Here is a 21,449-nt window from a genome sequence, read left to right on the forward strand (position 1 = left end):
TCAGATGTCGGAGAGGTTAAAGAGTAATCGTCTATCGTGGTATGGGCATGTAATGCGTAGGAATGAACATCATATCCTAAGGACGGTGTTACATATGAATGTGAATGGTTATAAGGGTAGAGGAAGACCGAAAAAGAAATGGATGGACTGTGGGAAATATGATATGGTAAGAAAGGGAGTAAATAACGGAATGACTGCGAGCAGAGATGAATGGAAGAGAAAAACATATTACGCCGACCCCAAATAAATGGGATAAGGAAGAAGCAGATGATGATGATAAAGCTTTTGCCTCATTTATTAATATATAGATGGTTAATATCTATAATACACACATTAATATTGCAAGTTTGTTGCAATCTTATCTTCTTCAGTATAATAAAGCAGGTGATTGAAAGAGTATGTCGATTTTTATCTGTGTACATATATAAATATAATTATAAAATGTTTATCTATCGACCAGGGTGGTCTAGCGGTTTATTTCCTATAATCGCGGGTTCGATGATTCGATCCTCGCACGATGCAAATTTGTTTTCATGAGTACGATTGTTTTTGTTGCTCTTGCTGTTTACTATGTGTATTATGTATGTATAATAAGTTTTCATATCACTGGTCCAGAACCGATAATGCTACGCAGCATACCTTGAGACTAGATGGCGATGTATGCATTGACAAAAATAACTAGTGAGAACATGAAGTTAGTAATGATAAAAACTGACTATAGAATAAGTTCTCAAAACAAATGCATATACATACTGTCAATATTAAAAAAATAAATTGTTTATGTTTGTTCAAAACCAGCTGTGCCCAAAGTTTTACTCACTTGAGATATTACTGTAAGTTTATTAAAATCCGTTCAGTAGATTTTGCGTAGAAGAGTAACAAACATCCAAATATACATATATCCATCCTTACTCACAAACTTTCCTGTATATAATATTAGTAATAAATATCCATAAATAATTAAAAAATATAAATCATTATCATGAAACAACTACTAGAAATTACACAAGTGCTTCATATTTTGTTTTAAATATTATTTCATACTTTTTTTACCACGAAAATTCATAATTTCATCTAAATAGGCGATCAATTTTTTACAAAGTTCGCTAAAAGAGAAGTTTTTAAAAACTGTTTCAGGTGTATGAATTTATATTTTTAATTGTCATCTAATATAGATCTGTGAAGCAAAGGAAATAATATTCAAACATGGTTCCTCTTTGACAGTCTTTGAAAATAGAACTCTCTTCTTGAACACTGTATTATATTGTGCAATCAGTTCCCGGTTTTCCTTAAGTGTATGAAGTATAGTACAGCACGATTATAAAATATCAGATTGAATTATTATTATTCACCAACATAATATTTATTATTTACAAAAAGCAACCAATCAAATCAATACCCCGTCCAATTCAATTTACGTATCCAATTCGATTTGGGGATTGAAATTGCCTGAACCGAGGTTCAAATCCCTGGCAGCACCCTCAGACTAAAGTCATATCCGTCAGGCGGGAGTTGGATTCAGCCGGTCGAGTCCTTTCGCGGGTTTGGAGTGCCATCTGTAGTATCTCCCTATCATCTGGTAAAGCTGTAAAGGCCAGTTGCGGCCAACAGCATTAGAGTAGTCCCAAAAAACGACCCTATAGAAACTTGCATCTGTGCATATTTAAAGATAGTACGCCAAATGTTATCATAAACATAAATATTCTCTAATGTTAAAAGGCAAAATCTATGTGGCAAAAGGAATAAGGGTTACCCTAATATAAGATTTTGACTTTTATAGCCTGAAATATATATCCTATATTAAAAAGTCTGATATAATCTATGGTTGTCATAAAACCGCGCATTAATTTAAATTTCGAATATGATGTAAGATTATTAAAGATAAAATAGTATCCAAAAAAATATAATATACATCTTCTTACATATAAAATCCTCGTATCGAAAAATATTAGTTAGCATACTTCTCCGAAACGACTTGATCGTTTTTTATGAAATTTTATATGCATATTCAGTAGTTCTGAGAATCGGCTACTATCTATTTTTCATAGCCTAAGTGTTAAGGGTTGTCCACCCCTAACATTTATCTTTTATTTTTTGCTATTTTTTTATATTTTAGAATTAAAAAATACATACAGCCTTAAAATTTCAGCCTTCTATTACCAACTCCAATTTTTAATAGTGATTTTAATTTATATGGCAAAACAGCGTTTGTGGAGTCAGCTACTTTCCTATATTTTTTTATTTATCATGTTTGTAATTGTATAAAGTGACCAATTGTGAATCATCACACGCATTGTTCTTTCATATGTATTTGTTCTTAATTAGTGATACGTTGAATTAAATAGACCGCAATACTCGTATATAGGAGCAACGACAATAAATTTTATTGTTAACTGGGTCATATTTATAAACGCTCAATAGATTCGTTGATATTTCTGTTACTTTTGTTGTTAGGAAATGCTTCACAGAATTCCATGGTCCTTATAATCATACTCATAAAGTACGAATTGCAATATCTTTTTATATGAACACAATGGTATAAAATGTAATAAATGTGACATTAACATGGCTCTTTCAATACCCATTGTATCAATAAGTGTTACGGCCTCGCTTTCAACCGATTTTCAAAAAGAGGGATCTCTATTTCCCAATTGTAGGATGATATTTATTATAAGTTATTAAATAACTTTGTACAAAGTCATGTCTTTTTTGATTATACAGTTTAGTAATAAATTCAATGTTGATTTGAGTAGTGAAATATAAAATAGAAAACGATACGATACGAAGCTATAGCATTTATACCTAAAGACGAGATGAAGAAGAAGAAGAAGAAGGATGTGCTAGTCTAGTTTGGTCTTTTATCATTTCAGAATAAAAAGGTTTTACTCATTTTTTTTTTACTAAATTTTAGCCTATATTATAAAATAGAACCTTCTCCAAACTGCTAAAAATTATTGTTAACTAAATGAATTTATTCACGTTGAACGATAAACAAATACCTCAGATATAATATAAAGTTAAAGACTCATAGATAGATACAATGTTTATGGAAAACTATTTAGAAAAAAAAAACAAAATGTTTTTTTTTACCTTATAGAATAGAATAGAAAGAATAGAAAATCATTTATTCAAATAAACTTACATTGAAGCACTTTTGAATAGTCATTACATTTTTTTTAATCTACCGCTCGTTCGGAAAGCTGTCTCATCACAAGAAGAACGAGCAAGAAACTTGCGTGTTGCTCTTTTAAATAATTTTATTATTACTTTACATTTTTAAGTTTAAGTGTGTGAATACAAACCACCAATTAGCACTAATTCAATTAAATACTCAAAAAGAAAAATATTGAATACATAGCCAACTGGTTAAACAATTAATAAGAGGAAATCAGTCATAGTGATTAGAGCAGATCAGTCCCTACAAGCAGCACCCGTTCACGAGTATGACGGATGAGCCAGCCATCACTGCGCTCGACCATATTTTAGGGAGCCCAATGACTCGGCCCACCACGCAGCCACAAGTCTGGACATTTTAGTGAGCATGACTACTCAAAACACTAGACCACGTCAAAGCTACTTACAATTGCCATCTGATAGTTATAGTATTCACATTTTACATAAGAATGCATGCGGCAATCAATACAAAAACCGCCACGCTTTCATATTTCTAAAATCAATCAATTAAATCAAGAAAGCAATGAGAAAATAAAATCATAACGTTATTAAACATTAACATACATAAGTATGGGCATTTTGTACACTATAGACTATTACATATCATTTATTTATTTCATATTTGACCAATTATATTACGCGTCATGACTATGAGATGTTACAAGATACATCGAAATAAAAACATTGATTGAATTAAGTTGGACGAGAATATCTAAACATAATTTTATAAATGGAGTACTAAAAAGATTAAAATAAAAATATATCATAATGTTTCTATTTCTACATACCTAATGCTCTGTACCATTCTTTTAAGAACGAACAGGAGCGAGCGCGACTTAGCGCGGGAAATCTAGCGCGCGCAAATGTACCTTTTTTCTTTTTTATCCTGTTTTGGCAACACAAGTCGTTTTTTCTTTTTTTCTAGAGACATATTTAATATTTATAAATTATCAATAACTGTATAATTATGATTTTTGCTCCCTCGTCTGATGTTCGCCATTTTGAAATGATAATTGACATTGACAGCTCCCGGGATTGAAAAACGCGGGAATGAGCAGGCTGGCATGGCGGTGCGTACGTTCGCACTTGTTCTCTTTTACATACACATCCTTTCTTGCTTGATATCCTATTACATAATTTAAGCATTATAAAAATTGAAGATATTTTTAAATGGCTTCTGCGATTTTTGGCAGTCTATAATCAAAAATATATCATTTGTGATAAGACATTCTTGGTTCTCTGGAATGAAACTCGCTGGTGTCACAGGATAACATGATATCCGTAATTCATGTTTACGGTTACATATTACATAAAAATAACTATTAAAGTTAACAGATAACTATACTTACGACACACATTATATAAAAATATTCCCAGTGCCTTATTACAATAATAACTGTTCAATTAATCAACCAGTGACATTATTACGAAAGGTATAGCTTGCACATTATTTCATTCAGTTCTATTTATATTTGCGCAATCCTATGTCAATTAAATTAAACCTCTTATTAGCTTTAATATTGCCACATACATTATTGTAACTACAAATTGTAATACCGTTGGTTACAAATAAATAACAATAATATCAGGACAATTACACAGCGCCATTTAGACCCAGATTAAGCTAGCTAAAGCATGTATCATGGGTATACTAGACAACTGATACAAATACATAGATATCAGTTCTTTCGTATACATATTATCCATAGAAAACACCCAGACAAACAATCATACTCATGAATAATCACAATCATATAAATGTTTATGCCGTGTGAGGAATCGAACTCGCGATCTTTGGAAGCAAGGCGATGTGCTACCGCTACCGCTGCTAACCGCTAGGCCGAGGCCGTCAAGTATAAAATCAAATGTCGTATCCATATTAACATTACCACAAAAACCAGCGTAAACAGTCGACCGTTTGTTGATGACTCATAAAATTGAGGCGTACCACCACCGGGTCATCACTTCACAATACTTATTCATTGCTGTCTACCCAACTTGGCTTTGTCTGGCTATCAGCCACTCGCAGCATCTTTACAGCGCGTTTCTCATTTCCGCTATATTTTTTCTGGTTATCTCTCTCGCTTTTACGTTTTTCACTGGTTAATAATTTTTCATTGTGAAATGGTAAGGAGCACTTTGGGATATTAAAACTGTGAGATTATGATTTGTAATGGTACAGTATTAGAATGGGCGGTCTAATCCATTAAGAGATGTTTTAAATAAATTCAGCTATGTTCGTAACAAAAATATAATAATAAGAATAATCCAAGACAATTCACACAGCGCCATCTAGCCAAAAGCTAAGCAGAGTGTGTTTTGGGTTAGTACCCAACCTAGATAACTTATAGAAATACTTAATTTTTTTGTAAATGTATAGATATATAAAAAAGCAGGCAGATTAATACAAACAATCATACTCATGAATATAAATGTTGGTATCGTGCAAGGAATTGAACACGCGACCATCGAAAGTACAGCGGTGTGTTAAACGGCTGGATCAAATGTTGGTAGCGGGTTTATACTAGCTAGGGAAGAATATTCCTAAGTTGTTCTTACGGTTTTTTTAATCTTGATCGGCCATCATAATCGAATTGTCCATGCAGGATTAATTGATTTTAATTCTCATCCTATCTTCCATTTGTGGAAATAGGGATTAAATTTTACCATATGATACCGCAAGAAAATAATTTTTTTTATGAAAAGAAAAAATATATAAATTAACTGAAGTAGCTAGCCGAAATAGACGGCAAGTAGTGCTAAAAAATATGACTTACATGAGAGACCGAAAGGTACTGTGCGATTTTTTTTCAAATAGATATAGCTAGACACGGTAACGTAGTATCTAGGCTAGCCAATCCTCTCACCACAACGGTAACCCAAACCATAAACTCTAGACAACTGTAACCCAAACCATAAACCCTACTCTACACATGAACTCAGTTAACATCGAGGGATTATCACAATACAAATCTATTGTACTGGCGGACTGGTGCCAAAAAACGAAGTATGAGGCCTAAAAGAAATACACTTCAACTTTGACATTAATACCCAGCAAATTTATGCATTTGCGTAGGAGGGGGCAAGCATTCAATCATCCAAAAAAAATATACTGTACACTTTTTAAGTGCAAAGGTTGTATCGATATTTATAAACTTTGAACAATAAATGGCCTTCATTGATCAGACTTCGGTGTTGATAACGGACATAATTAAATAATAATGGACGTGTAATAATAAGACAATAGATAATTTACATTTTTTTTATTTGCTTTACGTTATATAAAGTAAGACATTTCTTGTCTATTATAGGATTATTTTCATCTACTTGCGATATCAGATTGATTTTTTTTTCTTGTAACTGGAATCTTAACCTGACAAACCATGTGATGGTAAGTGGTAACAATCGCCTTTGTCAAATCAAATTAAATCAGAAATAATTTATTCATATAAATACTTTAGCAGCGTATGAACGTCAAGTTTTTTGTAATAATATTTTGCAACGTCCAGTTCAGTATGCTGATTTAATTGAGAAGAACTGGCAAGAAACTCAACTGATTTTCTTTTAAAGCCAGTTTATTTATTTATATATTCTTTATTGCACTTTTAATTACAGTTCTAAACTTAAATATATACAGAGTGAGCAAAGGTGGACTTATCTCTAAAAAAGATCTCTACGACGATGTTATGACATAGGCATCCACTAAGAAAGGATTTTGATTAATTCTACCTCCAAGTGGATAAAATAGGGGATGAAAGTTTGTATGAAACTTTGTCAATTTTAAACCGATCGGGCTGAGACTTTGCTTGCATAAATCTACTAAGATGTAGGCATCCCCTAAGAAAGGATTATGATAAATTCCATCCCAAACAAGGGGATAAACTAATGCGAGTGAAGCCGCGGGCAAAAGCTAGTACAGATATATGCAGCGAGAGGACTTTGTTTTATAGATTTCATAGAATGTAGTGAAATATTTTAATGAAGTCTAAGGATGACCTAAGCAACAAATAATGAAAACCAATTACAATGTGGTCACATCACGCGTGTTTATTATCATTTATGATAAATGTTTATCTCGTAATCTAATCTATTATTTTGTTTATATACCTGTATAATATATATACATATGTATCTATGTCAAAAAATAGCAGTAACCTAGGAAGTGGCCTTGATATATATAATAAATTGGTATAAGTGTTTATATTTGATATTTGTGTTATTTATTTTATTATTATATATATAGCTTAATTATCAAAAATAGTATTTTTACAATTTATGTAAACTGTTACAGTAATTTATATATTTTGTAAGGAATTGTTAGTAAGGTAGATAGTGGTAACATTTAAGTTGACATGTTAAGGCTTTTGGTATTGTCCAGATGTGAACTCATGTATCCCCACGTCCTTTAGCTTCTAGTAATCGTGATCACTAGATCATGACGCTAACTAAAGTTCTGACAAACCACTAGAACATGACGCTGTATAAATTCTCTGAATTGTCAGAATACAAATTATTCAATTGTACGTACTTTGGATTCTATTAGTCTGGATGATAAACCACTAGACCATGACGCTATCTATTATTCTCAGAATTGTCAGAAAACAAATTATTTAATTATACGTATTTGGGATTCTAGTAGTCGGGATGACAAACCACTAGATCATGACGCTGTATAAATTCTCTGATTTATCAGAATACAAATTGTTTAATTATACGTAATTGGGATTCTAGTACTCGTAGTCGGGATGACACACCACTAGATCATGACGCTGTATAAATTCTCTGAATTGTCAGAATACAAATTGATTCGTCATTTCGATTCTAGTAGTGGGGGTGACAAACTACTAGGCCATGACGCTGTCTAAAATTCTCAGAACTATCAGAATACAATTTATTTCATTATACCTCTTTCGGATTCTAGTAGTCGGGATGATAAACCACTAAACCACGACATTGTCTAAAATACCTATTATCATAACACAAATTCCCTAATACGCCATATTACCAAAACAAATAATACGATAATGGCCAATAACATACGTTTTATTGTCCAATGAAATGCTTTACTTGGTAGTCTTAAGTAAAATAGTTCGTACCAGTGATGCCAGATTGGCGGCTGTTCCCATAATTTGGGGAATTATTTGGCAATAAGGAAAAATTTAGGGAGAATAAATGCTTGGAAGAGGTGGGGGATTTAGTTATGAAAATAACAGTCTACGAATAAATAAATACATAATCAATCGAGGTATATTTCCAGAAATAATTAAAATAAAAAGATTAAAATAAAATAAAAAGAACCTCAGAAGTATAAAAAACAATAGCTTAAGGCTAAGAAATAAAAGAAAACTCAAATTATTGGGAAATGGTCATTGAAATACTCTCTTTTCTCTTTCAGTTCTTTATTAGAAGTACGTTTTTTTAAGGAGTAATTTTTTGTACAATTTGACGAAGTCAAGACGTATCTGGCAATTTTGTCTCGTACACACATTATACTCGGGGAAAGTTCATTAAAAAAATAAACACTATTTTTATTGTGATGACGTTTCTTGAAAATATACTGCTTTGAAGAAATTTCGTACAAAAATAAAGCAGGGGCAGGGGGGAAAGCAGGACGGTTATCTGGCAATATTGACTCGTATATTTTACCGCAATATATTGAAGACCACGAGTAATAAACTTGCACAAGGAATCGACATACATTCTAAGCTGATTGGAATCGATAGCAGAAAATAGAAGAAGAATACGGGTGAATTAGTATAGTAGGTAAGAATCGTCTTACCTACTATACTCTCTAATTATAATAATGACTTAAGTATCGAGGTAGACTATAATGATCGCTTTATAGTCTACCTCCATACTTAAGACATTATAACAATTAGAGAATTTATAACATTTAACAACATTTTTATTTAATTTGATATTAAAATAAGTATATCTGTGTGTTTTATCTATATATATTTAAACGTGAATCAAAAACTTTTAACTTCTTTTTACGAAAATTGCGCGTACTTATTGAACTCGGATTTCATACTCTTCCGAGTATGACATTTAGTAAATTTATTGTTCATAATTATATAGAGAAACAGTTCAGAATCTTAACATTTCTAAAGTTATGCTTAAAAATACAAATTACGGATTAAATCAATAAATGAAACATTATACACACTAATATTTTGACACCCACAAGCATGTTCTTTTGGTCAAATTGAGAAATAGTCTTTGATAATATAAAAGGACCTGAATAATTTTCAAGCTTATAATTTAAATTCATTATGTTCGAATTTCGACCCTGATCTACTGGGCGAGTACTATTTTATTTTATTTCGTAGCGAAACATTAAGAATATAGATGTATGAAATAATACACATTAATTATGGTTGACTTTCAACTACTGGGCGATCACTAGTTCATTTTAGTTCATACCGTGACATAAAAATATACATGAATGAAATAACAAACTGAATCTGTGTTGCAGTTACTAGAAATAAAATGGAGTTTGCAAATAATTAGTTCATTATGCAGCAGATGGTAGCAGCGATTCAATTAGTTTTTTGTTACTCCACGACGTTCTTTTATTTCAAAAACAAATAAGAACTCAAATTGGCTTTGTGTCAAATAGGTGTACCTTTTTGTTATTTGGTTTGTACAAATCGTTGCACATATAATGTAGTTTTACAAATAAGAATGGTTAGAAATAGGATTGAAAATATATTTATTAAAAGAAACTTAATTTAAGAACTCCTTTAAACCTTTGTCACAGTTGTGTATAATTTACGCATTATAATCGGGATATTAAAGATGATACATATTATATACTCCAATAACCTGAAATAATGTCATAAAAGCAATTCATTTAAGCAAGAATTTTATTTATGCTCATAAATAAAATTCTGTTTACAAATAACATTGTCAGCGTTATGAATTTTAAGTTAGATATTTTCTACAAAAACATTATTATCATTTATGTTACAATTTTATAATAAGCTTTTTTACAAAGAAAATATTTTATGTCCTGTCAATTATAGAAGATAGTTTCCAGTAGTAGTGAAGAAGGTATATGTGGAAAACGAATAGGAATGGGTAGACAGATTTGTCTGTTACAAACAGGCAAATCTATCTTATATATAAAATTCTCGTGTCACAGTTTTCGTTCCCATACTCCTCCGAAACGGCTTGTCCGATTCTCATGAAATTTTGTGAGCGTATTGAGTAGGTCTGAGAATCGGCCAACATCTACTTTTCATCCCCCTAAATGTTAGGGGTAGTCCGCCCCTAATTTTTTTTTTATTTTTAGGCAAAACAATGTTTGCCGGGACAGTCTAAATATAAGTCGGGCTAGTCTAAATATAATTGTTTACATCCACCACCGTCTCCAGCCGACCCGATACTTGGACGTTACTGTTAGCAACATTAACGTCAAAGACGTTAGTAGAAGCGTCCAAATTTTGAGAGCTCTTAAATAATATGTCATCTCGATTATAAAATTATACATTAATCCAGACTTATTCTTTTAAAATATAAATTTGATAAGGAATAAATACTATAAATGATAAACTGTGTAAGCTTCTCTGTCCGTTTCTTTTTTTTTTATTGGGTTGTTTGGGCTATTGTCGGATGTGTAGCACCTGTAGCACTACGACCTACATAGATCTATTGTGCTTGCCCTTTTCAAAGTTCGCTACCTAGACCCGTCAGGGACAAGAATTGAAGGATATTCTTAGGAGCGATCGTTTTTATCTCCTCGGGAAAGAGTGTAAACTTTCCAAAGGAGATATTTCGTTTATCCATGAGTGGGCTACAACCACATAGGATGTGAAGCTATATGGTTGTAGCCCACACAGCTCCGTTACCTTTTCACGACAATAGATATCGTAACCTAAAATTGCAGTCAAAGTCGAGGGTAACAGCTAGTGATATATGAATTCTAAACATTATCAAACTTTTACAACGCAGAAAGCTTCATGTTCCTACATCACTGTAAACATTAAGTACCTTTTAGGATAAACTGGATGACGACCGCTAACCGCTAACCGCTCATAAAATATGCGTTTCAGTTACAAGCGGTCGGCCCGCTTCAGAAATATCTCTCGAAATTAAACGATCGTATTCCAGGCGCATCAACTGCTGATTTTATGTTTACAGTTGAACAGTAACATCAAATTATGACAATTTACGACCGGTTATTTGAACGAAGGAGCGTTTACAAGAAGCAAATACGGTTGCAGGTAATATTATGAGACGATGAAGAGAAACAATGATGTCTTCATTATGTATTTATAAAACATGCGTTCTAACGCGTAAAGAAAATGTATTACATCATAATATTAAATAATTGAGACAAATTCTATAAAAAGAAATAGAAATAGAAAATAATTTATTCAAATAACCTTACATTGAAGCTCGTTTGAATAGTCATCAGTTATTTTTTTAATCTACCGATCATTCGGAAAAGTGTCTCATTACAACAAGAACGATAAGAAACTTGCTCTTGCTGCTTTTAAAGAATTTAGTTGTAACTTTACATTTTTAAATTAAAATGTGTGAATACAAACTACCAACTAGCACTTATTCATTAGAGTATAAATATTAATTACACTACTAACTAGTTGAGTAACTAAATAAGAGTAAATCTGTTGTATTAGAGCATCCAATCCAATCCTGTCCAAGTTGTAGGGCCTTGATCCCTACAAACTGGACAGCCTCTACTGACTTTATAGAATTTTAATCTGATTATAATATTGCTGACAGATAAAAAAAAAAAATTGGAAATTTGAATATTGTTATACTACAATGATGGCAAACATGCATACAGCCATTGGATTGTAAAAGGTTACCATATACTTTTTTTTTCTTTTTTTTTGGTTACCATAGACTATGGATGTCTGAAACACCAAGGGTGTACCTATGCGTTGCCAACGGTAATAGTCCGACGTAGACTTTCGAATATAATTTTGTATAAACAAAATGGTGAATACTTCTCTCCTTGTGTAAAGGGTAGCAGAAATTTTGATAATTTATTTATTTATAATGCAATTAAATATTTAACAAACCTCAAGATTTGATTTATACAAACTTAATACAATAATTCAAACCCGTGGACAGACATCTAGTGGTTAGTAAATAGATTTCTGGGGCAAGTAAGTTTACAGTTCATATAATTTAGCCTGACCAAGTACCTGATTTGGGAAACGAGACAAGGAGATTGAATAGTATATATTATATATAAATATATATATACTATATAAGTAGTAGGTATATGTCTCTTCGTCTGTTACTTTTTTAATGAAATTTGATAGAAAAATGTTTTAGTATGGCAATAATCTAATTTGTAACTCAAAAAAGTACATGAAATTGGGGATTTGGAATCGAAGCCGCGACCATCGGAAGTGTCTTACTTTCGATGGTCGCGAGCTAAACCGCTAGACCACCGGGGTCGTCAATATATATATCTTGATATACTTCCCTAAACGTACTTCCACAAAGCCGTTGGATACCAGTAAATTATAGAGAAAACCCCTTTCAAATAACTTACCTTACTGTATTTTAGTCCACAAACGAGCGCACAGAGTGTCTCAAAGTAAAATGGAGTCACTGGAAAATGGTCATAACCGACGTTACCGAAAATTGTACAGGAATTGAGATGGGCCACATATGCCCCTAGCATTGGCATCGTTCCACTGATTTGGGGGCTCCGTACCGTCCCTGCTTACTTACCTACATTATATGATTGATCTGTGTGCATTGCTGCCGTATCCCAACTTTAGACTACGTTTTTATGTAGACGCAGTTATTAGTTTGACGGCCTCGGTGGTCTAGCGATTAACACACCGTCTTACTTTCGATGGTCGCGAGTTCGATTCCTCGCACGGCACAAACATTTTTTTCATGAGTATAATTATTTGTATCAATCTGAGTGTTTTCTATGTATAATATGTGTATTTACGAAAAAAAATATGTATTTGTATCAGTTATATAGTTAGTACACAAGCTTTAGGTAGTTTAACTCGAGACTAGATGGCGTTGTATGAAATGTCCTGAGATTTTTTTTTTTTTTATATTTTAGATTATTATTATTATTATTATTATTATTATTCTACTTACATATATAATATGCAGAGTGTGTGTATGTGTGTGTGCGCGTGTATGTATGCGTGAGTGTGTGTGTACTTATTGTATGCCTGGTGTGATTGGTGTTATATCATTTTCATCGATTGATTATTATTATTAATATTATACTTATAGCCTATATAGAAAGGGAAAACATTTTAAGAAATCTACTTATGCGACATCAAGAAAGATGGCAAGGAATGTAAAAATCAAATCAAAATATTTTTATACTTAAGTCCGTGATTTATGTATAATGTATCCCTCCGATCGATAGCCACGGTTCGAACTCCTTTAGCATACTCACTTCTTAACAGTCCAGCATGTTGCAGGTGTGGGGAAGGGGAATCATTACTAACAGTAATGAGGACTGTTGACCCCATTGCAATGTACCATGTCAGGTTGACCTCCTCCCGGTTCCCCCTGGAAACCATCGTGATAAATTCCTGATTAATTTGTCACGATGGGCTAACTGACCTGAGCTCATGTTCATCTTATCATCGTTCACTGGTGCCCCGCCAGCGTAAACCGGTAACGCAGGCGGGTGCACCATTCCATTATCATGTCTAAAAAAAAACCTGTCGTAGGTTTGATCCATATATAAATGAAACATGTGTTATATAAGTATGACTTTTGTTTGTATATATGACTAATTTCTTAGGTATGGTTTTTATTTTTAACGGATGATAATATTGCAGTGCTTTTGCGTTGATATACTATTGGTGAATTAGTGGAGATTGATAAGATGAGCAGGAAATCAGATAGCTTATTGAGACAAATTCAGTAGAAATGAATCACGACGGTTTTCGGGGGAACGTCGTGAGGTTAAACCTAATATGGTACATTGTTATTAATGAGGTAACAGGCCCTATTACTAACAATTTTAATCCCTAGAATGACAGGATAAGAGACAACTTACTCCTCTGAAATGGCAACGAATAAGTGATATTGCAAGTTTCTCATGATAACCTGATATCCGTAGTACTGTTCCTTTATATGTATAGATGACGGTTCACCATCGCTTGCCCTCATATGGGCAATCAGCTAGTTTCTACTATTACAATTACATAAAAAAATAAAAAAAAAAACAAGTATTCCATACTTATGCATAGGTGTTTTTAAAAATAATGCAGTACTCATGGTACAGATACTGCTTTATTTATTTTACACACTCGATTTATTTATTTTATTAGTTTTAAAAAATAAAGTTACATGTAAACGCTTCAATGTACGTCGAACAATTTAAATTTTCAATGCTATGCCGCATTTCGTAGTACGTCAGGTCAAGTGCCCAGCAGCCAAATCGATTTAAACTTAGGTAGTCCTTTGGCTACATTCTTCCAACAACTTATATGACATTTTTAAAAGAAATTACTCTGAAAATACCTTTTACGTTGTAGTACATATTCTTTTTAATAATAACAGTATTTTTTAAAAATAATAATATTTTTTTTTTATTATAGATTTTTGTGCTCATCAGTGGACATCTTCGGGACTGAAAGGATGATGATGATGAATAAATTTATTAAGCTATAGTATTCATTATCAGGTCTTAAATTATCATTTTCTTAAATAATTTGTGATGATTTTGAAACTAGGAACTGAGACAATTTTTGTAATTGTCGCATTGTTTGTTTTTTTTTTGTTTGTTTAATGTGTTTTAGTTTTTTCTTCTACTGAATAAATATCATTTCATTTCATTTTATATAGGCACGAGGCTTGTTTCGAATTAGAACTCAATAAAAATAAATGAGTAGATATCTCATTGTTTGAATGAGGATTTAGGTTCAAGCAAAGCGTATTTATTTCTAACTAAACTAACAGGCTATAAAATTACTTGAATTAAAACCCAAAAAGAAGCGTTATAAGTCTGTTTGTATAAAATTTAAACAACAGATATGTGACAACTTTTTAATCGATTTAGTGTACTTTTATGCATATTCAAAAAAATATATTATCATTCTGCACTTCTTCTCTGTATCATCATCAATATTACATAGTATAAAACAAAGTCGCTGTCGCTGTCTGTCCGTCTCCATATATGCTTAAAACTTTAACTCTACGCAACAGATTTTGAAGCGGTTTTTTTAATAGATAGAGTCATTCAAGAGAAAGGTTTATATATATAAAACATGTATACCCGTGCGAAGCCGGGGCGAGTAGCTAGTAAACTATAAGTGTGAGAAATTTCATACTCCTCCATCCTTGCAATAATAGCCGTAAAAACTTTGTACTCCAGTTTTTGCTTCACCTATTAATTTTATGCTATAGTCGACAATGTATCTGTATGGTATGCTGTTACATGAAAGAAAAAAAAAACAAAACCTTCTTTTATTTCAATAGGTGTAACGTTTCGCTGGAACACGTTGAATAGAGTTACTATATTTTTGCCGAATATTATGAAGTCAGACGGGACTATAGAAAATTTCACTTCTCTCTTACTATTCCCAATATGTTCGGGCGGAAATTGCTTTTTTATGCCGCACTAGTTTTTTTTTCTATCCCGCCTTATTGCATTGCGGTTGTTGGCGGATTGCTTTATTTTTTATTTGTAAATGTAACAATGACGTAGTAGAACTGCGTACATTTAAATTAAAAAAAATACAACTTGCACATTTTTTTTCTTCCATCCGTCCATATCCATTTTAAGGTACAAATGTAAGAAACTTATAAACTACTAGCCGTTTTTTAAATTCGTTACTATCTATATTTTATCTAGACCCGTCAGGGCCTATTCTTAGGTGCGATGGTTTGTATCTTCTCAGGATAGACTGTGTACTTTCCAAAGAAGATATTTTGTTTATGCATGAGTGGGCTACAACCTTAACATAGGATGTCTAGTGGCGTTTGCTCCTCAGTTTACCAAAATCTGCAGATATTTGTTGTGCCTAAATTTGCCATGTGTTTATTTAATTTGCAGTGTCCAATGAGGGCCCTAGTAATGATGCATATATATTTTTTACTCAATTACTAGTCGTTGTCCACTTATTCCGCTATGTCTACGTAGAATTTAAATAAATAAAATATTCATATTAAAAATAGCTTAACTTCCTTTTTATAACATTAGCTACTGCGACTGAAAATACGATGACGTATCAGAACTGAATAAACGAATATCTGAATTAATAAGAAATAATCTTTTCACCTTTTGGGAGGTTATTGTTCTTTAGTCTGTGGGTTAACAACCCATATTTACTAAGATATTTTGTGATAATTTTATCCTAATACCTCGATCCCTATCGGCCATCTCGTCACGATTTTTATCATCAGTACGACTGATTTAATCTTATTCTATATTTAATATTTTGACTCTAATAAATTAGTGCTAGTTGGTAGTTTGTTTTCACAAACTATTTAGAAGAGCAACACGCAAGTTTCTTGCTCGTTCTTCTTGTGATGACATAGCTTTCTAAATTAGTGCTAAATAAGAATAATAACTATAACTATTCAAAAGTGCTTAAATTCAAGTTTATTGTAATAAAGGTATTTCTATTCTAATATATTATATGCAAATTATATTTTGAATCAAAAGAGGAAAGCCAGCAATGCAAACTTTAATCCGATGAAATCGGGAACATATCAAAATTGCACTTTATTTCATTTCTGTAGCATTTGAATTTGAATAGGTCGTATTGAAGCATACCTTTTGACATGTTTTCGATTTGATTTCCATTCGATTCGCGTCAAAAGGTAGCATTACCATAGTGCAGTATCGTATGTAGCTACAAAACAAGGTAAATCCAACATGTGATTCTAACAATACGTTAAAAATAAAATGTTTTGAAGTTATGTACACTAGAGTGATGGAACTTTTTCCTAATCTTTTTTTTTCTTTATTTTATTTATAAAGGTTTCGCTCGCATAACTTCATTACTGGCCGCTAGATGGCGCTGATGTAACAAAATGTTGATATTTTTTTATTAATATTTCAATAAAAAGTATCCTATGTTAGAAATTATCCATATTAATTTAGTAATAATAACTATAAGGTCGCCCAGTGGTCGAAATTCGACTATAATTCTTTTAAACACTAAGTTTAAACATTATTAGGGTTTTAATATTAAAGACATATATATATATATATGTGTATATGTCATATATATAATAGTGCGTTTAATGTTTTTTATGATTGTTAAATGCGAAATTAAAAAAAAAAATTGCGTTCTGCACTCCTTCTCTATACAAACTATAAGTGTGCGAAATTTCATGTACCTTTTAAAGTAATTTTGTAAAAAGATAAGCTTTGTGTTTCATATTAATACATAGATAATATTGGTATGAAGGTTTCTACGAAAATTCGTCATTTTTTAAGCTAGAGAGAGCTATGAAACTTTTTGTTTTGGTTTTCATAATTAGCCTAAATAATTAAAAATGCTATTCAAGACCACTATTCCACTTGGACGAAGTTGCGAGCATAACTGCTACCTCTATAACCTGAGTATAAATACAACTAACATATTTATGGTGACCCCAACTTGATGTCAACGTGTCTTTAACAATAGATGAAAATAACATAGTCACGTTCACGAAAAAGAATTTTTGTTATATTATACTGATACGGTTATTGAATATTTTAAAGTCTAGGCTCTTATCTCCAACATTTTCAGCCTTAGGCTTATTACTTTCCATTTTAAAACATTTTAGTGCTTTCTTTCGTCTTCAGTGATGGAAGAAATATGTTAGAGGCCATTAAAAAAACATAATTCCTTTTCCATTGTTAGGTAAAAGGGCCCTTCGCTTAAAACATCTCGTTTTATCGCCCGAATATTCGTCCAAGTCAGCGGTTTCAACATTTTTCTAACACGCTCACACCATTAAGTAATGTGTTAATGTGGCCTCTTTTGTGCAATTTTCACGCAAAATGTAATAACTGCTGCGACATTTTGTACATGTATTGTCGTTTAAATTGGAAGGTACGAAAGATATGTATTCAAATTCAAAATTTCCTTATTCATGTAGGTCTACAGACTCTTGTAATATGTCAAATCTACAGTGAGTGAATGACTTCGAGATGAGATGAACTGACAAGAAACTCAGCTCGTATTATTTTCAAATAGATGTACATTACACTAATACCTACAGATTTATTTCCAAATTGAATCGAACCCGCGACTAGCGGAAGTAAGGCGGCGTGCTAGGTAGAGCGACGACAGACGTAGGGTTGCGGGTAATAATTAGAAGAGAAGGGCTGAAGATTCTGCCCAGTGGCGTGCCTTGGGAGATGCCTATGTCTAGCAGAGGACTGCAGTCGGTTGATGATGATGAAATAAATAATTAAAAATATAAATTTGCAAACTAAAATGTAAATAATTATCTACAAACAGGCTTTCAAGAATTATATTTAACACGTAGATTAAGAATAAATATCTTTCGATATCTCTGTTCAGAAGTATCCATATCTCTCAGATATCCGGAGCGAGTGCATTCCTTCCGGTGTCAGTTTCAGTATGGACGGAATATTGAGATACAAGAGTGTTGGTCTTTCTATATGGATGAAAGATAAATGTTTAATGCCCTGAATATTTAGTTTTATGTATTCCTTACTGCACCAGATAAATTACACGAATTAAAATTAATAGGTACAAAAGCCGATGAACTGGTGATCATCATTATTCTTCCCTAACGTTACAGTTCTTATGTTTGGCATCGAAGCCAGCTTGTACCTCAGCTAGTGCTGCTGACTTCACAATCCAAGAATCAATCGTGAGTACTTCTATAAATTACCAAAAGGAGTGTAGACGAGGCTATTAGTACAGGCTAAATCAGTCGTGAAAGATCTCCTAATAGGCTAATAGCTAATAAAGACAGTGATAGTGAATATCTTAAAGATTTAATTAAAATGCGTGGCATTATAAAAAGCAGGGTAACTAGGTTTTCAAATTCAGTTCATGATATCACTAAGGAACAATTAAATAATCAAAAATGTATCGAGTACGCATACAAGGTGTTACTAATTTATTTGCAGAGTTTAGTTACGTCTTTTTTCTATTCTAGCGTATAAGCGCATTGCATAAGCGATAAGGCCGCCTTTTGTACCTTATTACTAACATATTACATATATTTATTTATTTATATAACTTCTATGCACAAAATATCAAGGTACATACCTTAATTATACCTTATTTTCTACCAGTCAACCACAGGTTGTACAGAGAAACTGTAGGCGGTGCAAATGTAATCAATAAGAAAAATAATAGCTATGTCATAAATAATATATACTTATTAAAAGTACATGTAAACATACATATACAAATACATACCTAAATTAAATATACCATATAACATACTTAAGAGCCTGTCAATGAAATAGCAAACAATATATATATATATATATATATATATATATATATACATTAGGGTGTCCCAGACTATAAGGGCAATTTTTTTTTTTTTTACAAATTTAGACATGCATACCCTCTTATTTTATTCCATTTGATCTTAATAACTGATATAATAAATATTATTGAAATCGAATAGCGATAACCCGTGCCGACTTGATGTCGAACTTTGAATATAAAACTTTGTATGAAAACTATAGAGGAATATTTTAACTTTATATTTATTTTGTAAATAAAACACTTGTATTTTGATTATTGTATTATATTTATTATGTATTACAAATATTAATCATTTAAAGGACATTATTCACTAAATTTTCTTTTTAAGGTTTGGGTTTTACAATCAGGATATTACTTATCTGTGTTCTTGTACGCAACGTAATAAATATTTTTTTTGTTCCTCGTCAACTGTGATTAAGCTATGAAAGTCTTGCATCAACTTAACAGCTCTTTCACCCGTATCATTAACTGCTTTCAGTGACTGCACTTTCATTTTAGCGTGTTGAAACGAAGCATTAGCAGGCCACGAAGTAGGACACTCCAAGAGAAAACTGTCATCGATTTCGAGTCGCCTGAAAAAGTATCTGCTGTTCATGGAAACAAAGTCATCGATGTTTTTTTCAAAAAGAGGCCTGCTGAGTTCTTCTCTATATGTAATGTAGCGTTTTTTGTGGACTGACGTCTGCCAAGTACCACAAATGCTGGCAAAACTTCTGTATAGCTGCTTTTGATATAGTTTTGTCGACCATTTCGTATGCCTTCATAGCCTTCAGAAAGCTCAAGTCCTGGCTGGGCGCTTTTACCGCTAAAGTACACTGCAGCCAAGGCTGTCGCAATAAACAAGCATACGTCTAATGTTTTATCCTTATTTGACATTTTGAATTGAGAGCTAAATAACGATATTTTTAATGAATAAATAGCTCTCGCCATCCATCTAGCTTGGTGCATGGCGCCTGGAGGTCGAATTTTTAATTTATTATCTGTATCTCCAACAAGAAATAATATGCAGAGCACTATAAACTCTCGATAGTCATCTCTTACAATTTCTTTGGTCAATTCATTTCTGTATTACTCTAAAAGTTCGTCAATTTTAGAATCGTTTAGGCGTAATAGCGTTTCATTGTGGCTTTGTATCATACTACAACTACATTGATATTTTTCCAGTTTGGTCGAAAATTTTTTAATAAAAGTATATCGGGACTTCTAGTGACTTGGCTGATTTTGGCCTCGAACACAGCTTTTAGTACCAATTCGTAGATGTGATGGCGGCAAGCAAAAATTAACATTTCTCAAACACATCTTGAGTTTTGTTTGCATCTTTTTGCAAATTTCGCCAAACTTGGTATAAGACTACAAGTTTCTTAACACTTAATGTGTAAATGTTAGGTAATGATGTAGTCGGTATAGGTGCCTTTTCCCAATAAACATTCACAAATAATAAGATTTGTACTTTCATTTACACTTAAATTGACTTTGCGAATATTATAAAATAAAACCGCCAGCACTTGTCCATTAGAAGGAAGTTTAGAACCTGTAATTTGATGTTTTACATCCCCGACCAAAAATATTTCTTTTTTAGAACTGCGTAACTCCACAGACATGTTGACACAACGAAAACAATGCGTTCACTAATAAAAACAAACACGATGTAACAAGCACATTGACACTTAGTTCGCGCGCGCCGTACTATGCAAGTTCTGAAAAGTTTCGATGCAAGTCGGCACGGGTTACCGTGATTCAATTTATGCGAAATTTTATTTATAAGTGTTTTGACATCATTCAAACAAAATTAGAGGGTATGCATTGAAAAAATAAAACTTTAATTTTTCTGGG

At 32.3% G+C, this 21,449-nt stretch overlaps 1 pseudogene; it reads right to left on the reverse strand.

Annotated features, from left to right (window-relative positions):
- Positions 1-19,919: 19,919 nt before the first annotated feature.
- On the reverse strand, positions 19,920-21,217 carry LOC131851965 (uncharacterized; annotated as a pseudogene).
- Between the last annotated feature and the right edge of the window lie 232 nt (positions 21,218-21,449).

The sequence above is a fragment of the Achroia grisella genome, unplaced genomic scaffold (genome assembly GCF_030625045.1).
Source record: "Achroia grisella isolate CSIRO2021 unplaced genomic scaffold, CSIRO_AGI_Agris_v1 utg821, whole genome shotgun sequence".
In the NCBI taxonomy this organism is placed as follows: Eukaryota; Metazoa; Arthropoda; class Insecta; order Lepidoptera; family Pyralidae; genus Achroia; species Achroia grisella.